The sequence below is a fragment of the Hemiscyllium ocellatum genome, assembly GCF_020745735.1.
Source record: "Hemiscyllium ocellatum isolate sHemOce1 chromosome 27 unlocalized genomic scaffold, sHemOce1.pat.X.cur. SUPER_27_unloc_3, whole genome shotgun sequence".
NCBI lineage: Eukaryota > Metazoa > Chordata > Chondrichthyes > Orectolobiformes > Hemiscylliidae > Hemiscyllium > Hemiscyllium ocellatum.
Window position 1 is genome coordinate 27,885 of NW_026867498.1, and position 22,228 is coordinate 50,112.

General features: G+C 46.4%; 1 protein-coding gene and 1 pseudogene across 1 annotated transcript in view; one reads left to right on the forward strand and one right to left on the reverse strand.

Annotated features, from left to right (window-relative positions):
- Window positions 1-1,920, reverse strand: part of LOC132807994 (zinc finger protein 485-like) — a gene marked incomplete at its 3' end in the record, with an annotated part of 20,606 nt that extends 18,686 nt beyond the window's left edge. The window contains exon 1 of the mRNA XM_060821885.1: window positions 1,854-1,920. The remainder of the gene's footprint in view (window positions 1-1,853) is intronic.
- Window positions 1-20,655, forward strand: part of LOC132808053 (zinc finger protein 850-like) — a 27,751-nt pseudogene extending 7,096 nt beyond the window's left edge.
- Window positions 20,656-22,228: the final 1,573 nt, after the last annotated feature.

Sequence of the window (22,228 nt, forward strand, 5' to 3'; positions counted from 1 at the left end):
CCTCTGTGTGTTTAATCCTTGTGCTGTTTACCCCTCACTGTGTGTTTAATCCTTGTGCTGTTTACCCCTCACTGTGTGTTTAATCCTTGTGCTGTTTGCCCTTTGCTGTTACTTGTGCAATTGCTGAGGGTAGTGTGTAAATACTAGTGAAGGATACTATGCACCAGCATGTATATGTTCCTCAGTCATTCAAGGGGCAGGACCTGTTGAGAATGGTTTGTAAAGCAGGTTGTGCACTAAGCCTTGTTAACATGGATATGGTTAATGTAATTTCTGCAGTTTCGTGCATTCACACACACACAACACACAACACACACACACACCTCACACCTCACACATAACTCACACACTCACTCACACACTCACTGTACTAAAACTGAGGTTTAATGAATAGAAGCTAACTTATGAAACTAATGATTGACTAGGCCATAATGAAGCATGAACTAGAAGTTACCTCTGTAAAGCCAGGAACATGGTAACCTTGGGCAAGAAACCAAGGAATGCTTCGATTAGACACAGAGGGCAAAATACAATGAAAGCTCTTTTCATGACATACACAAAAATCAACAAATGTTATAACTAATAGAACATGAAGATAAAATAATATAACATTTTAATTAAAGAAATTGGCAGAGAAAAGCGTGAAATGCTTTAACCAATGGAATTGTCATTAATGATTTTTAATGTAAGAAAAATCCATAGCGTGAGATGTTTAAACCAATGAAATTATCACCAATGTATTTGAATGGAAAAATAATGTATAAGTATTAGTGCTGTAAAATCTCCCGTTGCGATTTCCGAAGTCCTTTTTGGAACTCGCCCAATCTTCGAAGATTGAATAAACATCTGTTGCTCCGTTTGTGTGTCTCGCAGTATTTCGATTTGCCACGGGAGAAGTGACAGCCGGTGGGGATAAGGGCTGATACCAGTCAACTTGGAGTTCGCCTTTTTGAACTTAACCTTGCGGACAGTCTCCCTTGATACAAGGGTTAAAGGACAGTCCGCGGTTGGCAGAGTTCGGAGGCAGGATCCGGTTGTTCTGAATCAGATCCCTAAAGTTAGAATAGTTAGCCAAGTGTCAGGAACTATTCTCCGGAGATTCAGAAAGCCTAGACAGAAATTCACTTATAACAAATTTGGGGGCTCGTGTCCGGGATCCTAAACAGAACTCCCACGGGAGGCTCTGAATGATTCTGGGACACTGTGACACACACAGATGTTTGAGCAAACGATGTGAATAGGTGGCGCTCGCATTAAAGTAAAAAGGTTGAAGCTTCGAAAAGTAAAAAGGTGATTTTTTACTTTGAGTCGGACAACTCCGTGCACAGGATCAAGGTAAGAACCTTCTCTGGTATTTTGGGGCTTTCACAGTAGGGAAGGGTACACTGCCTTGTCGACTCGGTGGTCGTGACAGGTAACCGGGGTTAATTGAGTAACCAGAGTGTAGGTTAGCCTGAAGACCAACCATGGGTGGCCGAGGTTCCAGGTCTAAAAAGGAACGGGAAGACGAAACCCCACAGATTTCCCTTAATAGTCCGCTGGGACGAAAATTGGGGAATTGGAGTCCCTACGAAAGTCGGGGCTTAGGAAATGATAAAATACTGTTGTTTTGTTTGGGTAAAAGAACCCATCCCGTCCGCCATCAGTGATCTGGCCAAAATTTGGATCGGACGAGGATTGGGTTTGTCAAATTTTAAATGATTATGTAAAGAATAAACAGTATCCAGGTTTAAAGGAGAGCGAGTATGCTGCATGTTGGGTAGGGAACCTGACAGCAACTGCTCCAACCCCAGTACCCTTATATCCTTTAACCCCACTGAATGAGAGTAAGTGGGAAGTGTTAGAGAACTTACCCCCGCCTGTGGCACCCCCGCCATATGCTCTTCAGGAGGAACAACGGCAGTGGCCGTTGGAGAATCAGGAGCGGGATCCAGGGGATCTGGCGAATGGGACGTAGAAGCCACAGCAGCAGGGGCTGAGGAGGTAAGGAGATCTGCACGACTAAAGGAGAGAGAGATGAGGGGAAAAGGTGATAAAGAAGTAGTGAGACTGTGTCCCCTACGGGAGGTCCCGTTTGGGGAACGGACCACAGGATTTGTTGTAGCCCCATTAAACTCAAATTATATAAGACAACTGAAGTTTATTTTTTACCAGCAGCTTGCAGTAAGACCAACAGAGAGAGAGAGAGTGCGAGAACTGCTCGCAAAACATTTAACCCTCTGTGATTCGGTTTGAATGCACATTGGTTTGTTGGTGATTGAATGAGGAAGTTTTATTCACTGGAGCTTGAGTTCCAGGATTGTTTTAAATGTGATCTTTATGTAAACTTAACATGATTTATTTTCAATATGTGAAGGACAGTTGTAGTTTCAGTTCAACAGTAGACTGTCGGGAAAAAAAAGACGATAACTTCCATGGTTATTATCTGAGACCTTGGATTCGGCCATTAGAATTTTTTTTAAAACTTGAATTGACAAATTATTGTAAGACAGCTCTGATTATTTTACGACCTAAAGTATTGTAATTGAGAAATAATTGGTCAGGAGTACATCAGAAAACTAATTTTGGATCTAAATTAGAGTACTAAATCTGGGTGAATACAGTGGATTTCAAAATTGGGAACTGTATGCATTTTACATTTTAAATATTAAATACTGAATAAATGGACGTAAATATATAAATATGTTTACAAGTTAGGAACAGGCTTTAAAGTTAGTCAAGCATGAATTAATAAATTGGTGTTTGAGGATATGAGAAGCTAGGAACATTGCAATATTTCTTAAAAAAAGGAAGAACGTATCGACTAAAGTGCCGATAGGGGACAAGGAGATTGGGTTTGTGTGTGACCCCCTCACCAGTGGGGAGGTCGGAACATTTAGAAGGAAATGACGGTCCTGGATGAGAATCCGATAGGATTGTCAGAACAAATTAATTTTTGAGGCCCAGTCTGTATATGTGGGCTGAGTTAATGTCTATTTTTGAATATACTATTTACTGGGGAGAAAGGAGACTTATATGGGGATACTGGATAGGGAAAGTGTTAATTGAGATTAAAAAAAAACTAGTAGCAGTGCCGGTATTAAGCTTGCCGGACAATTTGGCATGAGAGGGGGATGGTTAGGGGTGAAGACAAATATCCCCTTCAGAACCCTAACTGGGACCACCACAATATAGAAGGGTGGAATAATATGTTAGACATGCAAAATTTGATAATCCAAGGGATACAAACTTGCATCCCCAAACAACAAAATTTAGCCAAGGTTTTCGACCTGAGGCAGGGAAAGGACGAGTCTCCCTGTGCATTCTTACACAGATTAAGGGAGTCGGTTAGGAAATGTTCGGGTATAGACCCAGATGGGGAAACAGGATGACGGATGGTAAAGGTTCACTTCGTGACAAAGGCATGGCCTGATATCCAGAAGAAGTTACAGAAGATAGAGAACGGGAACGGTAGAAATGAGTCGGAGTTGTTACAGGAGGTTCAGAAAGTATTTGTATAGAGAGACATAATGGCGGAGGAACGGAAGGCTAAAATAATGGTAGCAGTAGTAAGGGAGGACTGTATGAAAGACAAAAGGAGTCGGATAAATAAGGTGGTTATCTAAATCTGAATATTTATGTCTTTGTGGGCCGGCCCCCGATAGGAATTTTGTGTTGGTGAAGATTTATGTGTGTCTTTGTGTGTGTAAATTTGATTGTAAAAAAAAAGTCTCTGTGGATGTGAGAATTTGTGTTTGTGTATGGATTTTTTTTTAAAAAAAGGCTTCTCAGCTAACAAGCAGTTTAACACTTTGTGCTCTGGCTTGAATTCATCTGTTTGTTAATGGTTTTATGTGTGAAACTTGTTGTTTGTCATTTGATTCAGTGCGCTATTTTTGATTGTAATTTTATGAATACTCAACGTTATTTTTTTTCTCATGATATGATTTTATTAGAACTTAAGGAGGACCCTGATACTGCGATTAAACAGCAGTATAGGTGGACTGTCTTAGCTGAAGGTTTTACCGAGTCACCAAACTTGTTTGGACAGATCCTAGAACAAGTTCTTGAGGGCTTGACTTTAAGACCAACTTTAAAGTTAATTCAGTATGTGGACGACCTCCTGTTGTCCGGTCCCACCCAAACTGACACACAGCAGGGAACCAATGATTTATTAAACTACCTTGCAGTGAAGGGATTGCGAGTTAGTCAGAACAAACTACAGTATGTGGAACGGGAAGTCAGATATTTAGGACATCTAATCAGTCAGGGACAGAAGAGAATAAGCCCTGAAAGAATAAAAGGAATTGTAGAATTAGGATTACCCAGAACTAAAAGAGAACTCAAAGTTCCTGGGTTTGCTGGGTTATTGCAGACTCTGGATAGATGACTATGCTATTCTTACAAAAAAGCTATATCTACAGCTAACAGAAGAAGCTCCGGACAGGGTTAAATAGGACCCAGAAGGAAAAATGCTGATTGAAACTTTAAAAGAAAAATTAGTTACAGCACCCGTTTTGAGCTTGCCAAATTTTAATAAAGATTTTAGACTATTTGTTAATGCCAAAAGCGGGACAGCTTTTGGGGTCTTAACTCAAGAATGGGGGGGGGGGGGGGCATAGAAAACCTGTAGCTTTCCTCTCCAGAATCCTAGACCCCGTTTCACGGGGTTGGCCCGAATGTGTACAAGCAGTAGCAGCCACTGCTAAGCTAGTGGAAGAAAGCCAGAAACTGACGTTTGGAGCACCACTGACTGTGGTTACTCCTCACCAAGTCCGCACTATCCTGAATCAAAAAGCGGGACGATGGCTCACAGACTCCCGAATCCTGAAATATGAGGCAGTGCTCTTAGATAGAGAGGACCTTAAGATAGAGGTGGGAGCATGTTCAAATCCGGCTGACTTCTTATGGAAAGGAGGACCATTCATGAGATTGAGTGCAAGGTAGTAATAAGTTAGAACAATTCCAAATTCACATGACATGAGGGGTGGTATCCACCTTCAGGAAAATAAGGCAGGGGAGCAGGGGCTCCAGGGGCAAATGTACCCAGTTACACACAGAGATAGGCTGCCAGTGAGGCAGGGGAGCAGTGGCTCCGGAACAGATGTACAAAGAAATAGGCTGCTGATAAGACAGGGGGGAACAGAAACTCTGAGGGTAGATGTGAATTAATATGGGTAACTTGAGAGTGAGTTTCAGGACGTTGAGACAGTAAGTAGACTGTATTGCGCTGAGATTGTTCGTGGGGGCTATACGGCGCGTAGGGCTGCATTGAAAGACGGTAGGTAGGGAGCGGGAGCTCCGGGGGCGGATGCGCCCAGACACAGGGAAAACATTACATTTGACAACTGCGATGTGCTTGAAAGAATTAAAGTGTTACTGACAACCGACCCTGAACAGTTCCATATGTAGAGCAGTGACCTCCGGGAAAAAGGGGGGGAAGATCTGCCACATGGGGACTGCCCAGCAGTACTGGAGACTGCGAGTGGAGATAGTTGGGGAAAAGAATTAGCACTTGAAGACCTGATGGTCGAGGGGAGGTCGCTATGAGCTCAGATGCGCAGACACAGGAGACAGTGACAGGCAGACATAGACAGAGAGACCAACACCGTATGAGAGAGAGAGAGAGACTGGCTGTGTGTGAGGACCTACAGAGAGAGAACGGAAGCTATTACATTTTGTTGTGTTTCTGGCTGAAAGTCATCTGTTCGTTAGTGCATGAATGTTTGAGTGTTTATCACCTAGAGCTTGAGTCACAAGATGTGTATCTGTAAATATGTTGAGACCCTGGGCTTCGCTGTTTCTCGTTTACTCCACCAGGGATTCCTGACTCAGACACCACCTCTGGATTTCGCTGTGCACACTATTGAACCCGGTGAAGGGGTTTTGATCAAACACTGACAACAGTTAACTCTCGAACTTGTGTGGGACGGCCCGTTCCTAGTACTCCTCACCATTGAACGGCGGAGAAAAGCTGGCAAATGTCCAGTCACCTCTCCAGTTAAGAAAGGAGTCTGGACAGCCGAATCAACACGTGACCCACTATAACTCAGACTGAACAGACTTTGATTAACTGACTATACTATGGCGACGTGAGTGCGGGGACTGTTTCTTCAGAATTGTATGTTAATCTTGTTTTGTGCTTTGATATATTGTTTAAGTTCTTAGCACTAGTCAGAATTATGCTGCTATTCCTGTTACTTCTGAGTTTTGCTCATATATCTTTTTCAGATGTTGTGTTAATGATTTCTGTTTCGGAATTTCCACAAGTTATAAAAATTGATGCTTGCAGCCTAAGTAGAATGCCCAGATGTAGAGTTTCAAAGGGAATATCTTTCCTCCAAGATATTTCTTCACACCCTACCGAACTGCAAAAGCCACCGCCTAGCATCACTATCCATAGAGCCCCCTTTAGCCCAGCCCTAAACTGTTTTGACAGGAAGTGTCATCCTATATATATATCTCACCATTAAAAATGCTTCCTCTGAAGACTCATTTCCCCATAAAAATGGGTCCCAACTCCTTAGTAAAGATTTAAAGATAGAGATGACAGTGTATGGGAAGCGTTTTGTGGGCTGCTATTTTTGAATTGGCGTCGGACAGGGACAGCCTTTGGGATTCCTTGATTCTAAACTGCAACCTTTAACCCCTTACACTGATCCAAAGTCACTGCAGATTATAGAGGTTAAAGACCTGAGACAGACTCTTGAAATAGAAACAGGATATGGATAAACAAATGCCTGGATTGAATGGGTTAAATATACTGTAAAAAGTCTGAACAAAAGCAATTGCTATGCATGTGCCTCCGGTAGGACAGTGTCTCAGGTAGTTCCCTTTCCGCTCGGGTGGGAGCGAAACAAACAGGGCATGGAATGCATGATAGCCCTATATCAAGATGAGACTGCATGGAAAAATCCGAATTGTGCCTCTTTGTCTTTGATGTTCTCTTCCTTAAAAGGACATAAGAGGCAAGCTCCCTCTGTGTTTTCTGCCACTGTTGGGAATCACACATCGTGTGTTTATAGACAGGATGGATCTATTGATTTGGGGGAGCTGAGATTGTGTTCGGTGATTAAAAATGTTACTGAAGCAGTGGAAGGAAGAAATTACTCCTCTTTAAACGTTCCCCGAGCGGATCTGTGGTGGTATTGTGGAGGGAATATACTGAGACCCACCCTGCCCCCTGATTGGAAGGGGATATGTGCAATTGTACAATTGGCAATACCATTCACCCTGGCATTTGAAAGAGAACAGTTAGTTGGGGAAAAAAGGAAGAGATAAGAGATCACTGCTATCCACTTCTTTTGATAAAGGGATTTATCTTGATTCAATAGGGGTCCCTAGGGGAGTGCCTGATGAGTTTAAAGCTCGTAACCAGACTTCAGCAGGCTTTGAGTCATCCCTATTCTGGTGGGTTACGATTAATAAGAATGTGGATTGGATAAATTACATTTATTATAACCAGGCACGATTTATTAACCACACTAAAGAGGCAGTAAAGGGTTTGGCTGAACAAATGGATGCAACCAGTCGTATGGCTTGGGAAAATAGGCTAGCCTTGGACATGCTCTTAGCTGAAAAAGGGGGCGTTTGTACTATGATAGGTCCTCAATGTTGTACTTTCATTCCAAATAATACGGCCCCTGATGGCTCAGTGACCCGTGCCCTGGAGGGTCTCCAGGCTCTGGCTGATGAAATTCCTGAGAATTCAGGTGTAAATACTAATTGGACTAGCTGGCTAGAGCAGTGGTTCGGTAAATGGAAGGGTGTGATGGTTTCAGTGGTGATTACGCTTCTGTTAGTAATCGGTGTTTTAATTGCTTTGGGCTGTTGTATTATTCCCTGTCTGCGTGGTCTAATTACCTGCCTTATTGAGACTGCATTGATGAAAAGTGACCCTAATTCAGTAGTGGGCATTCACCTACAAGCAGATGCAAACGATACTGAAGCTGATTGGAATAGACAAGCTATTATCATGTTGCAAAAATTACAGACTGAATAAAAAGACAGGGGGAATTGATATGGTTAATGTAATTTCTGCAGTTTCATGCATTCACACACACACACACACACACACACACACACACACACACACACACACCACACACCTCACCCACACACCACACACACACCACACACCTCACCCACACCACACACACACACACACCACACACACACCACACACCTCACCCACACCTCACCCACACACCACACACCACACACACACACACACACACACACCTCACACACCACACACCACACACACCACACACACACACACACACACACACACACACACACCACACACACACACACCACACACACACCACACACCTCACCCACACCACACACACACACCCACACACACACCACACACCTCACCCACACCTCACCCACACACCACACCCACACACACACACCTCACACACACACACACCTCACACACCACACACCACACACCACACACCCCACACACCCCACACACCCCACACACCCCACACACCCCACACACCCCACACACCCACACACCCCACACACCCCACACACCCCACACACCCCACACACACACCACACACACCACACACCACACTCACACACACCTCACACACACACCTCACACACACCTCACACACACACACACCTCTCACACACACACACCTCTCACACACACACACACACACCTCTCACACACACACACCTCTCACACACACACACACCTCTCACACACACACACACCTCTCACACACACACACACACACCTCTCACACACACACACACACACCTCTCACACACCTCTCTCTCACACACACACACACACACACACACACACACCTCTCTCACACACACACACACACACACACCTCTCTCACACACACACACACACACACACACCTCTCTCACACACACACACACACACACACACACCTCTCTCACACACACACACCTCTCACACTCTCTCACACTGCAAATGTGTTGCTGGTCAAAGCACAGCAGGCCAGGCAGCATCTCAGGAATAGAGAATTCGACGTTTCGAGCATAAGCCCTTCACTCACACTCTCACTCTCTCACACACACACACATACACACACACTCACTCACACACCTACACACACACTCACTGTACTAAAACTGAGGTTTAATGAATAAAAGCTAAATTATGAAACTAATGATCGACGAGGCCATAATGAAGCATCAACTAGAAGTCACCTCTGTTATGCCAGGAACATGGTAACCTTGGGCAAGAAACCAAGGAATGCTTCAGTTAGACACAGAGGGCAAAATACAATGAAAGCTCTTTTCATGACATCAATAAATGTTATAACTAGTAGCAGAAATTGTAAAATAATATAACATTTTAATTAAAGAAATTGGCAGAGAAAAGCGTGAAATGCTTTAACCAATGGAATTGTCATTAATGATTTTTAATGTAAGAAAAATCCATAGCGTGAGATGTTTAAACCAATGAAATTATCACCAATGTATTTGAATGGAAAAATAATGTATAAGTATTAGTGCTGTAAAATCTCCCGTTGCGATTTCCGAAGTCCTTTTTGGAACTCGCCCAATCTTCGAAGATTGAATAAACATCTGTTGCTCCGTTTGTGTGTCTCGCAGTATTTCGATTTGCCACTGGAGAAGTGATAGTCGGTGGGGATAAGGGCTGATACCAGTCAACTTGGAGTTCGCCTTTTTGAACTTAACCTTGCGGACAGTCTCCCTTGACACAAGGGTTAAAGGACAGTCCGCGGTTGCCAGAGTTCGGAGGCAGGACCCGGTTGTTCTGAATCAGATCCCTAGAGTTAGAATAGTTAGCCAAGTGTCAGGAACTATTCTCCGGAGATTCAGAAAGCCTAGACAGAAATTCACTTATAACAGGGAGAACTGGCCGTGCTAAGTTACCCATAGTGACCAGGGATGTATAGGTTAGGGTGGATTGGCCATGGGAAATACGGAGTAAGGGGTTGAGTATGGGTGGGATACTGTTCAGAGGGCCAGAGTGAAATAGATGGGCTGAATGGCCTACTTCCACATTGTCGGACTTCGAGACGCTCCCCACAAAGAGGCATTTTATCTGCATCTATCTTGTCAAGCCCCTTTCAGAATTCTACTGGTTTCAATAGAGGTATACAGCACAGAAACAGACACTTCGCTCCAATTCGTTCGTACCCACCAGGATTCCAAACTAAACCAGTCCCACTTGCCAGCATTTGGCCCATTTCCCTCTAAGCCTTTCTATTCATGTACCCATCCAAATGCTGTAACTGTACCTGCATCTACCACAATGTTGTAACTGTAACTGCAACTGCCACATCTTCAGTAAGTTCATTCCACATGCAAATCACCCTTTTTCAAATTGTTTGCCCCTTCAGTTCCTTTTAAATCTCTCTCCTCACATTTAAAAAAAATACCCCCCGAGTTTTGAGCTCCCTGCCGCGAAGCAAGAGGCATTTGCTATTCACCTTACCTCCACTCATGATTTTATCAATCTCAATGAGGTCACCCCCCAACCTCCTGTGCTCCAGTGAATAAAGTCCCAGCCTCTCCTTATAACCCAAACCCTCCAGTCCTTACAACATCCTGGTAAATCTTTATTAAACCCTCTCTAACAGTATTCTTCCTATTACAGGGCCACCAGAACTGTACTCAGTACTCTGTAAGTGGCCTCACCAACATCCTATACAACCTCAACATGATGTCCCAACCCCTATACTCAGTGGTGTGGACAATGAAGACAATGTTGCGAGATGCCTTCTTAACCACCCTGTCTAGCAGTGATGCAACTTCCAAAGAACTATCTGCTGAACACCCCCCCACCCCCCCAACCATGTCTGTCTGTTCTACAACACGACTCATAGCCCAACCATTATCTGTACAACCCCTTGCCTTTATTAAGCGTCTCTCTCACACACATACTCTATCTCTCAGGCAGACACACACACACCCCTCAACACTCTCTCACACTTGCAGCCTCATACTCCATCACACTCTCACTTTCCCAAGTATGCACTCACACACAAACTCACATGCACCCACACTCACTTTCTCATGCACACACACACACTACTCTATGGGTTGAAATTGTATTGGCAGTATTATATTTGCAGACACATTCAATTTTGTTCAAAAAGCACACAATCTGCAGGCAGTCAATCCATGTAATATTCTACAAATTCCGACTTTGGAAACAGAACCAGTCTGATTCAAGATTGGAATACTGACAGACTCAAATTTCACACCTTTAATGCATTGTCTGAGCGGAGATTTTTTAAAAATAAAACCTTAAGTCATCTCAAGAACATTGTTACATATTAATGAACCAAAGCCCGCACCCATTCTAAGAGATGAAGACTATCTAAGTTTGTTCAATATATTCTATCAGTTGCATGACACTGATCTTTTGATATAAGTTCTGTGTCTTATGATGCTGTTCCATGAGGCTTATGTGTTGATGAGGCAAGATGGTACAGATGAGGCGATGGAGAATTACTGATCACCGAGGAAAGATTTAAAGAGAGTGTGGACTTGTTGGGCCGAGTGGCCTGCTCCCACTCTGTGGGGATTCTCTGAAGCGAATGGATATTAACAATCGGTGCAGGACAACGCAGGCGCAGTGCGTGCGCCCGACCTGGCCACGCCCACCCGCTAATTCCGTGACGTCACAACGCGGAAGTGACACTGAATGAAAATTCCTCCGTCTGGGCAAACCCTGGGGCGGGAAAACCTGTTCACTTGTAGCAACGGGAGTGAATCCAGGGAGGGAGCAGACCCTGTCAACTCAGGTATGGGACTTAATTCCCAGGTGAGGAGGACAGAGATTGGGAGGAGGAGATATCTTTTCTGTTTTCCTTTTCACAATGCACCCGATTTCCACAAGTAAATGCAACAGCACATGCAGCTTCAAGCCGGCTGTGCATCCTGTGTTCTTCCTCTGCCTTGGCTCCAGCACTTTTGGCTTCCTTTCCCTTCTCCACTTCCTCCCGGTGTTGATACCTCAATGTTTTCCCGGTTGTCTTTTGTGGGTTTTGAAAACTTTCCCAATCGTCTGAGTACAGGATTTGGGAGATTACGTGGTAGCTGTCCAGGACATTGGTTAGGCCACATTTGGAATATTGTGTGCAGTACTGGTCTCTCTGCTGTAGGAAGGATGTCATGGATGTTGTGAAACTTGAAAGGGTTCAGAAAAGATTGGCATGGATGTTGTCAGGGTTTGAGCTGATCAGGATGGGGCTGTTTTCCCTTGAGTACCAAAAGCTGAGGGGTGACCCTACAGATTTCTATAAAATCATGAGTGGCATGGATAGGATAAATAGACAAGGCATTTCCCTGGAATGGGGGAGTCCAGAAGTAGAGGGTAATAGGTTTAGGGGTGGGGGGAGATTTAAAAGGTCCCTTATATTCAGAGGGTGGTGTTAGGTAAGGAATGAGCTGCCAGAGGAAGTGGTGGAGGTTGGTACAATTACAGCATTTAAAAGGCATCTTGCTGGGTATATGAATAGAAAGGGTTTAGAGGGATATGGGCCATGTGCTGTCAAGTGGGACTAGATTGATTTAGGATATCTGATCAGCATGGATGAGTTGGACCGAAGGGACGATTTCTGTGCTGTACATCTGGTAGACAATCGTCCTCAAAATTCTGTTCCCATTAGCCTCTCCCTTAGCTCTATTGCACATGATTGCCAACCCAATTTAGTCCCAGCTGCCAGCACCGGGCCCATATAGGGGCCAAATGATGGCAAATGTGACTAGATTAATTTAGGATATCTGGTCAACTCAGACAGATTGAGCTAAAGGGTCTGTTTCTGTGCTGTGTGACTCTAATTGTCTTCAGTGAAAGCAGAAGTGTGGTTGTGAAGGCTGGACTTTCAGAGCATGTTTTGCCCTGACTGGAAGCAGCTGAAAATGTGTTGCTGGAAAAGCGCAGCAGGTCAGGCAGCATCCAAGGAGCAGGAGAATCGACGTTTTGGGCGTGAGCCCTGCAATCCTCACTTTCTCCTGACTGGGAAGCAGAAGAGTTTGACTGAAGTGTGTAAGAGCAGAGTGAGAACAGAGGGGAAGGGAGAGTGGGATGGTGCTTTCAATTTTGTGGAACAGCAAAAGAATATTCTGCAGAAAGTAGAATTTCTACCCTGCACTGATAGTGATGACTTTTGTAATCTCTTTTTGCAGAGTATTTGAAAATCTGAAGACTGAAGTTTCAAAATCAACAGATGAAGGGCTTATGCCCGAAACATTGACTCTCCTGCTCCTCGGACGCTGCCTGACCTGCTGTTTTTCCAGCGCCACATTTTTTGACTGACTCTCCAGCGTCTGCAGTCCTCACTTTGATGTCAATGTCTGACAGTCACTCAATCCATCGGGACCACAACAATTTTTGACTGTGATTTCTGTGAGAGGGATCAACGCTTTTTGGTTCCTGTTTGAAGACATTTTCAGCATCAGTGGGACTGGACAAGAGACCCCACTGTTGGAGCGCATTGTGTGTGGAGCCTCAAACAGCTATACAGCCTGGGAAGGGGATTTCACGGCAGGGAGGGGCTCTACAAGTGTTTGTGTGCAGCTGAAGCTGTGGCCATGGAGAAATCTGAGGAATCCCGCCCTATGGAAGATCCGTGGAAGTGTGGGGACTGTGGGAAAGGCTTCCGTGTCCCATCTGCCCTGGAGACTCATTGGCGCAGTCACACTGGGGAGAGGCCATTCCCCTGCACTGACTGCCTTCAGACATTCCTCCCACGTGCTGGCCCACCTGCGGGGCCACATGGGAGAAAACTCCATCAGCTGTCCCGAGTGCGGGAAGGCCTTCCTGTTTTTCTCTGCCCTGTTGGCCCATCGGCGGATCCACACAGGAGAGAGGCCGTTCAGCTGCCCTGAGTGTGGGAAGGCCTTCAGGTATTCATTCAACTTGTGGACCCACCGGCGCGTCCACACGGGGGAGAGGCCCTTCAGCTGCCCTGAGTGTGGGAAGGCCTTTACCCACGACTCTGCCTTGTGGAGCCATCGGCATGTCCACACCGGGGAGAGGCCCTTCAGCTGCCCCGAATGCGGGAAGGCCTTTACCCACATCTCCTCCCTGATGAGGCATCAGCGGGTCCACACGGGGGAGAGGCCCTTTACCTGCTCTGTGTGGGAAGGCCTTCAGCAGTTCCTCCACCCTGCTGACCCACCAGCGGATCCACACCGGGGAGAGGCCCTTCACCTGCCCCGAATGTGGGAAGGGCTTCACCCACTCCTCCCACCTGCAGAGCCACCAGCGAGTTCATGTGCCATCGCAGGGGGATTGAAGGAGTGACGGCCGAATCCCATTATCGACAGGGGAGGTGTGGTGTGTGCACTTTGACCCTGAGCTGTTCAAAAAGCAACTACTTTTTTTCTGCCTTTTTGCTGGGGTGATCTGAAGCTGCAACAAAGTTACCAAGTTGCAATAAAGGTTACCTGAACTTACCACCAGGCTCAGACTCTCATTGAAAGCTTTGAGCTCCAAGAGGTTTTTGATTTAAAGCTGCTCATTTCTTTCAGCCTCCTGCACTAAGTTTAGAACATAGAACAATCCAGCGCAGAACAGGCCCTTCAGCCCTCAATGTTGTGCCGACCTGTGAACTAGTCTCAGCTCGTCCCCCGACACTATCCCAAAATCATCCATGCACTTATCTCAGGATTGTTTAAATCTCCCTAATGTGGCTGAGTTGACTTCCTTAGCAGGTAGGGCATTCCACACCCTTACCACTCTCCGTGTAAAGAACTTGCTTCTGACATCTGTCTTAAAGCTATCACCCCTCAATTTGAATTTATGCCCTCTCGTACAAGCTAACGTCATCATCCTAGGAAAAAGTCTTTCTCTGTCTACCCTATCTAATCCTCTGATCATCTTGTATGTCTCTATCAAATCCCCCCTTAGCCTTCCTCTTTCCAATGAGAAAAGACCCAAGTCTCTCAGCCTTTCCTCATAAGCCCCCCCCTCCAGACCAGGCAACAAACTGATAAATCTCCTCTGCTCCTTTTCCAATGTTTTCCACATCCTTCCTGAAATAGGGGGACCAGAACTATACACAATATTCCAAGTGTGGCTGCACCAGCGTTTTGTATAGTTGCAGCATGATATTGCAGTTCCGGAACTCAATCCCTCTCCGAATGAAACCGATCACACCGTATGCCTTCTTAACAGCACTATCCACCTGGGTGGCATAGATCAGGGATCTACGCACATGGACTCCTAGATCTCTGCCTTCCTGTTATTCTTCCCAAAGTGAATCTCACCTCACATTTAGCTGCATTGAACTCCATTTACCACCTCTCAGCCCAATTCTGCAGTTTATCCAAGTCCCCCTGCAACCTGTAACATTCTTCCAAACTGTCCACTACTCCACCGACTTTAGTATCGTCTGCAAATTTACTAATCCATCCACCTATGCCTGTGTCTAAACGATTTATAAAAATGACAAACCGCAATAGAGCCAAAACAGATCCTTGTGGCACACCACTAGTAACCGGACTCCAGGCTGAATATTTTCCATAAACCACCACTCGCTGCCTTCTTTCAGAAAGCCAGTTTCTAATACAAACTGCTAAATCACCCTCAATCCCATGCCTCTGCATTTTCTCCAACAGCCTGCCATGTGGAACCTTATCAAAGGCTTTACTGAGGTCCATGTACCACGTCAACTGCTCTACATTCATCTACATGCTTGGTCACCTTCTCAAAAAACCTGAGGGGTTTGTGAGACATGACCTGCCCTTGATGAAACCATGTTGACTATCTGAAATCAAATTGTTGCTTGCTAAATGATTATAAATCCTATCTCTAATATTCCTTTCCAAAAGCTGTCCTTCAACAGAAGTAAGGCTCACTGGTCTATAATTACCTGGGTCATCTCTGCTGCCCTTCTTGAACAAGGGCACAACATTTGCAATCCTCCACTCTGGTACTAAACCCGTAGACAATGACGACTCAAATATCAAAGCCAAAGGCTCTGCTATCTCCTCCCTCGCTTCCCAGAGAATCCTCGGATAAATCCCATCCGGCCCAGGGCACTTGTCTACTTTCACTCTTCTAGAGTTGATAACACCTGTGTGCAACTAACCTCGATCCTTTCGAGTCTAATATCTCGTACCTCATTCTTCTCCTCTACAATATTCTCCTTTTCCTGAGTGAAGACCGATGAGAGAGATTCATTAACACCTCTCCAATCTCCACAGGGCCTACACTCAACTTCCCACTTCTGGCTTTGATTGGCCCTATTCCTACCCTAATCATCCTTTGATTCCTCACATACCTATAGAAAGCTTTAGGGTTCTCCTTTATTCTATTTGTTAAAGACTGCTCATGTCCTCTCTTTGCTCTTAACTCTCTTTAAATTCTTCCTAGCTGATCTGTAACTCTCCATCGCCTCATCTGAACCATCGTGCCTCAACAACACAAGCCTCCTTTTTCTTTGTAACAAGAGATGCAATTTCTGTTGTAAACCACGGTTCCCTTACCTTATCACTTCCTCCCTGCCTGACAGGGACATACCTATCAAGGACACACAATATCTGTTCCTAAAACCAGCTCCAAGTTTCAATTGTCTTTATCCCCTGCATTTTGCTACCCTATTCTATGCATCCTAAGACTTGCCTAATTGCATTATAATTGCCCTTGCCCCATCGATAACTCTTGACCTGTGGCATGTTCCTATCCCTTTACATCGCTAAATGAAATCTAACTGAATTATGGTCACTCTCTCCAAAGTGCTCACCTACCACTAAATCAAACACCAGGCCTGGTTCATTACCAAGCACCAGATCCAGAGTGACCTCCCCTCTTGTCAGCTCTTCGACATACTGTGTCAGAAAACCCTCCTGCACACACTGGACAAAAACTGATCCATACGACGTATTAGAGTGAAAGCATTTCCAGTCAATGTTGGGGAAGTTAAAGTCCCCCATAATGTCCACCCTGTTCCATTCACTCTTACCCAGAATAATTTTGCTAATCCTCTCTTCCACCTCCCTGGAACTCTGTGGAGGCCTATTTTAAAAAAGAATCTCTCAGCAGTTTGACCTCTCCTCTCCTGTTTCTAACCTCAGCCCACATTACCTCAGTAGACGAGTCCTCATCAAACGATCTGTCAGCCACCATTTTCCTATCCTTGACTAACAAGGCCACGCCACTCCCTCTTTTACCACCTTCCTGTTCTTAATGAAAGATCAAAACCCTGGAACCTGCAACATCCATTCCTCACCCTGCTCTATCCCTGTCTCCGAAATGGCCACAACATCCAAGTCCCAGGTACCTAGCCGTGCTGCGAGCTCACCTACCTTGCGAATACTCTAGCATTGAAGTAGACACAGTTCAAACCACTTCGCTGTCTGCTAGCACTTTCCTGTGACCCTGAAATCCTGTCCCTGTCCTCCCTCCTCTCATCCTCCTGTGCATTGTAGCTACACCCCCGGTTCCCATCCCCCTGCTGAGCTGGTTTAAGCTCACTTGAACAGCATCAGCAAATTTCCCACCCAGGATATTTCCCACCCTGGTTCAAGTGAAGACTGTGCTGTTTGTACAAGTCCCACCTTCCCCAGAATGACCCCAATTATCCAAAAATCTGAAACCCTTCCTCCACCACCATCCTTGCAGCCACGGGTTCAGCTGATATCTCTCCCTATTCCATGCCTTGCCTCGGTTGCATGACACTGTGATCTTTTGCTATTAATTCTGTGTCTTATGATCCTGCAGCACAGCTCCCCGCAGAAGGAGCAGCGCTAAAGAAGCTAGTGTTTCCAAATACACCTGGGTGGGCGGGGCTTTCCCGGAGGGGAGGGGTTTAGCCAGGGGGCGGGTTTTAGCGGGAGGGTGCTGTTCATGGGTGGGGCCTGTCTCATGGGAGGGTCGCGCGCGAGTAGGCGGGGCGAGGCGTTGACCCTGGAGGCGCGCGGCTTTGTGGGCGATTGCGTGAGGGGCAGGGGGCGTGGTTTTGACTCGCGTGGGGGACCGCGTTGAAGGGGCGGGTTTTGGTGCTCGAGGGGAAAGAGGTTTGTTTCCAAGAGGCGGGACTTTGTCCTGAGGGGCGGGGTGTACTTGCAGCGTTCGGAAGGGGCGTGGTTTACGTGTCGCATTGGCGCCGGAGGAGGCGTGGCCATACCGAAGCCGGAAGTGTGTCCGCGGCCTGTTCCCGCCGCTGGAGCCCGTGCTGCAGCAAGTAAGGTAAAACTTTATCAATATTTCCTTTTATAGAGTTTGTATTTGTAACAGTAATGGCTACTCAATAACATCATAAAGTCCCAAAATGCAATTCAGTTCAATCCATTACAGATAAGCTCTCCCTTAGCTCTATTGCACATGACAGCCGACCCAATTTAGTCCCAGCTGCCAGCACCGGGCCCATATAGGGGCCAAGTGATGGCAAACGTGACTAGATTAATTTAGGATATCTGGTCAACTCAGACAGATTGAGCTAAAGGGTCTGTTTCTGTGCTGTGTGACTCTAATTGTCTTCAGTGAAAGCAGAAGTGTGGTTGTGAAGGCTGGACTTTCAGAGCATGTTTTGCCCTGACTGGAAGCAGCTGAAAATGTGTTGCTGGAAAAGCGCAGCAGGTCAGGCAGCATCCAAGGAGCAGGAGAATCGAGGTTTCAGGCGTGAGCCCTGAAGAGCCCTGCAATCCTCACTTTCTCCTGACTGGGAAGCAGAAGAGTTTGACTGAAGTGTGTTAGAGCAGAGTGAGAACAGAGGGGAAGGGAGAGTGGGATGGTGCTTTAAATTTTGTGGAACAGCAAAAGAATATTCTGCAGAAAGTAGAATTTCTACTTGTTCTGAATTTCTACCCTGCACTGATAGTGATGACTTTTGTAATCTCTTTTTGCAGAGTATTTGAAAATCTGAAGACTGAAGTTTCAAAATCAACGGATGAAGGGCTTATGCCTGAAACATTGACTGTCCTGTTCCTCAGACGCTGCCTGACCTGCTGTGCTTTTCCAGCGCCACATATTTGACTGACTCTCCAGCGTCTGCAGTCCTCACTTTGATGTCAATGTCTGACAGTCACTCAATCCATCAGGACCACAACAATTTTTGACTGTGATTCCTGTGAGACGGATCAACGCTTTTTGGTTCCTGTTTGAAGACGTTTTCAGCATCAATGGGACTGGACGAGAGACCCCACTGTTGCAGCGCACTGTGTGTGGAGCCTGAAACAGTTATACGTCCTTGGAAGGGGATTTCACGGCAGTGAGGGGCTCCATACGTGTTTGTGTGCAGCTGAAGCTGTGGCCATGGAGAAACCCGAGGAATCCCACTTTGTGGAAAAACCGTGGAAGTGTGGTGACTGTGGGAAAGGCTTCCGTGTCCCGTCTGCCCTGGAGACTCATCGGCGCACTCACACTGGGGAGAGGCCATTCCCCTGCCCCGAGTGCGGGAAGGCCTTCAGACATTCCTCCCACCTGCTGGCCCACCAGCGGGGCCACACGGGGGAGAGGCCCTTCAGCTGCCCAGAGTGCGGGAAGGCCTTCAGCACTTCCTCCACCCTGCTGAGACACCAGCAGGTCCACACGGGAGAGAGGCCGTTCAGCTGCCCTGAGTGTGAGAAGGCCTTCAGGTATTCCTCCACCTTGCGGACCCACCAGCGTTTCCACGCAGGGGAAAGGCCGTTCAGCTGCCCCGAGTGTGGGAAGGCCTTCAGGTATTCCTCCACCTTGCGGATCCACTGGCGTGTCCATACGGGGGAGAGGTCCTTTACCTGCTCTCAGTGTGGGAAGGCCTTCAGCACATCCTACCACCTGCTGACCCACCAGCATGTCCACACAGGGGAGAGACCGTACACCTGCCCTCATTGCAGGAAGGGCTTCAGATATTCCTCCTCCCTGCTGACCCACCAGTGGATCCACACGGGGGAGAGACCGTACACCTGCTCTCAGTGCGGGAAAGCCTTCACCTGCTCCTCCCACCTGCGGAGACACCAGCGGATCCACACGGGGGAGAGGCCCTTCAGCTGCCCCGAGTGCGGGAAGGCCTTGACCGACATCTCCTCCCTGATGAAGCATCAGCGGATCCATACCGGGGAGAGACCGTACACCTGCTCTCAGTGCAGGAAGGCCTTCAGCACATCTTCCTCCCTGCTGAGGCACCAGCGGATCCACACCGGGGAGAGGCCGTTCATCTGCTCTCAGTGCGGGAAGGGTTTCACCCGCTCCTCCCACCTGCAGAGCCACCAGCGAGTTCACGTGCCATCGCAGGGGGATTGAAGGAGTGACGGCCGAGTCCCATTATCGATTGGAATATCAACCCGGTTCCGGGGACTCCTGGGTTCGAATCCTGCCACCACAGATGGCAGAGTTGGTATTCGGTCAGAAATGTGGAGTTCAGAATCTAACGATGAGACCGTTTCAGGGAGGAGGTGGTGCAGGGGAGAAAGCCCCCATCTGATTCCCTCTCTCCCTTGTTAGGGAAGGGAACCACCATTGTGGGAAAGGATACACTCAAGTCGTTCCAGCTGCATCCTTTACCTGGTCTGCCCGACACGTGACTCCAGATCCACAGCAGTCTGGTTGACTATACACTGCCCCTTCCTGGCAAAAGAGCGGGGAGAAACTTACTTGGAGACAGGGTATGGGTTAAAATTGCTGCGTGAGGCAACACTTCCTCCGGGTTACGGCTGTACCAAGGATCCAGTTACAAAGGGACAACTTGGTGCTGGCCAATAGTAAAGACAGTGAGGGGGGTGGGGATGGGGCCAGGGGAGGTGTGGTGTGTGCACTTTCACCTTGAGCTGTTCAAAAAGCAACTACTTTTTCTCTGCCTTTTTGCTGGGGGGATCTGAAACTGTAACAAAGTTGGGTTGCAATAAAGGTTACCTGAACTTACTACTGGGCTCAGACTCTCATTGAAAGCTTTGAGCTCCAAGAGGTTTTTGTTTTAAAGCTGCTCATTTCTTTCAGCCTCCTGCACTAAGTTTAGAACATAGAACAATCCAGCGCAGAACAGGCCCTTCGGCCCTCGATGTTGTGCCGACCTGTGAACTATTCTCAGCTCGTCCCCTGACACTATCCCAAAATCATCCATGCACTTATCTCAGGATTGTTGAAATCTCCCTAATGTGGCTGAGTTGACTACCTTAGCAGGTAGGGCATTCCACGCCCTTACCACTCTCTGTGTAAAGAACTTGCCTCTGACATCTGTCTTAAAGCTATCACCTCTCAATTTGTAGTTATGCCCTCTCTTGAATAAGGGCACAACATTTGCAATCCTCCAGTCCTCAGGTACTAAACCTGTCGACAATGACGACTCAAATATCAAAGCCAAAGGCTCTGCTATCTCCTCCCTAGCTTCCCAGAGAATCCTTGGATAAATCCCATCCAGCCCAGGGGACTTGTCTACTTTCACTCCTTCTCGAATTGATAACACCTGTGTGTAACTAACCTTGATACTTTCGAGTCTAATATCTCGTACCTCATTCTTTTCCTGAGTGAACACCGATGAGAAATGTTCATTTAGCACCTCTCCGATCTCTACAGTGTCCACACTCAACTTCCCGCTTCTGTCTTTGACTGGCCCTATTCCTACCCTAATCAACCTTTTATTCCTCACATACCTATGGGAAGCTTTAGGGTTCTCCTTTATTCTATTTGCTAAAGGCTGCTCGTGTCCTCTCTTTGCTCTTCTTAACTCTCTCTTTCAATCCTTCCTTGGTGATCTGAAATTCTCCATCGCCTCATCTGTACCATCTTGCCTCATCAACACATAAGCCTCATAGAACAGCATCATAAGACACAGAACTTATATCAAAAGATCAGTGTCATGCAACTGATAGAGTATATTGAACAAACTTAGATAGTCTTCATCTCTTAGAATGGGTGTGGGCTTTGGTTCATTAATATGTAACAATGTTCTTGAGATGACATAAGGTTTTATAAAAAAAAGGCATCTCCGCTCAGACAATGCATTAAAGGTGTGAGATTTGAGTCTGTCAGTATTCCAATCTTGAATCAGACCGGTTCTGTTTCCAAAGTCGGAATTTGTAAAATATTACATGGATTGACTGCCTGCAGACTGTGCTTTTTGAACAAAATTGAATGTATCTGCAAATATAATTCTGCCAATACAATTTCACCCCAAAGAGTAGTGTGTGTATGTGCATGAGAGAGTGTGCATGTGCGTGTGTCTGTGAGTGTGCACAGAAGTGTGTGTGCATATGCTTGGGAAAGTGAGAGTGTGATGGAGTATGAGGCTGTGAGTGTGAGAGAGTGTTGAGAGGTGTGTGTGTGTCTGTCTGAGAGATAGTATGT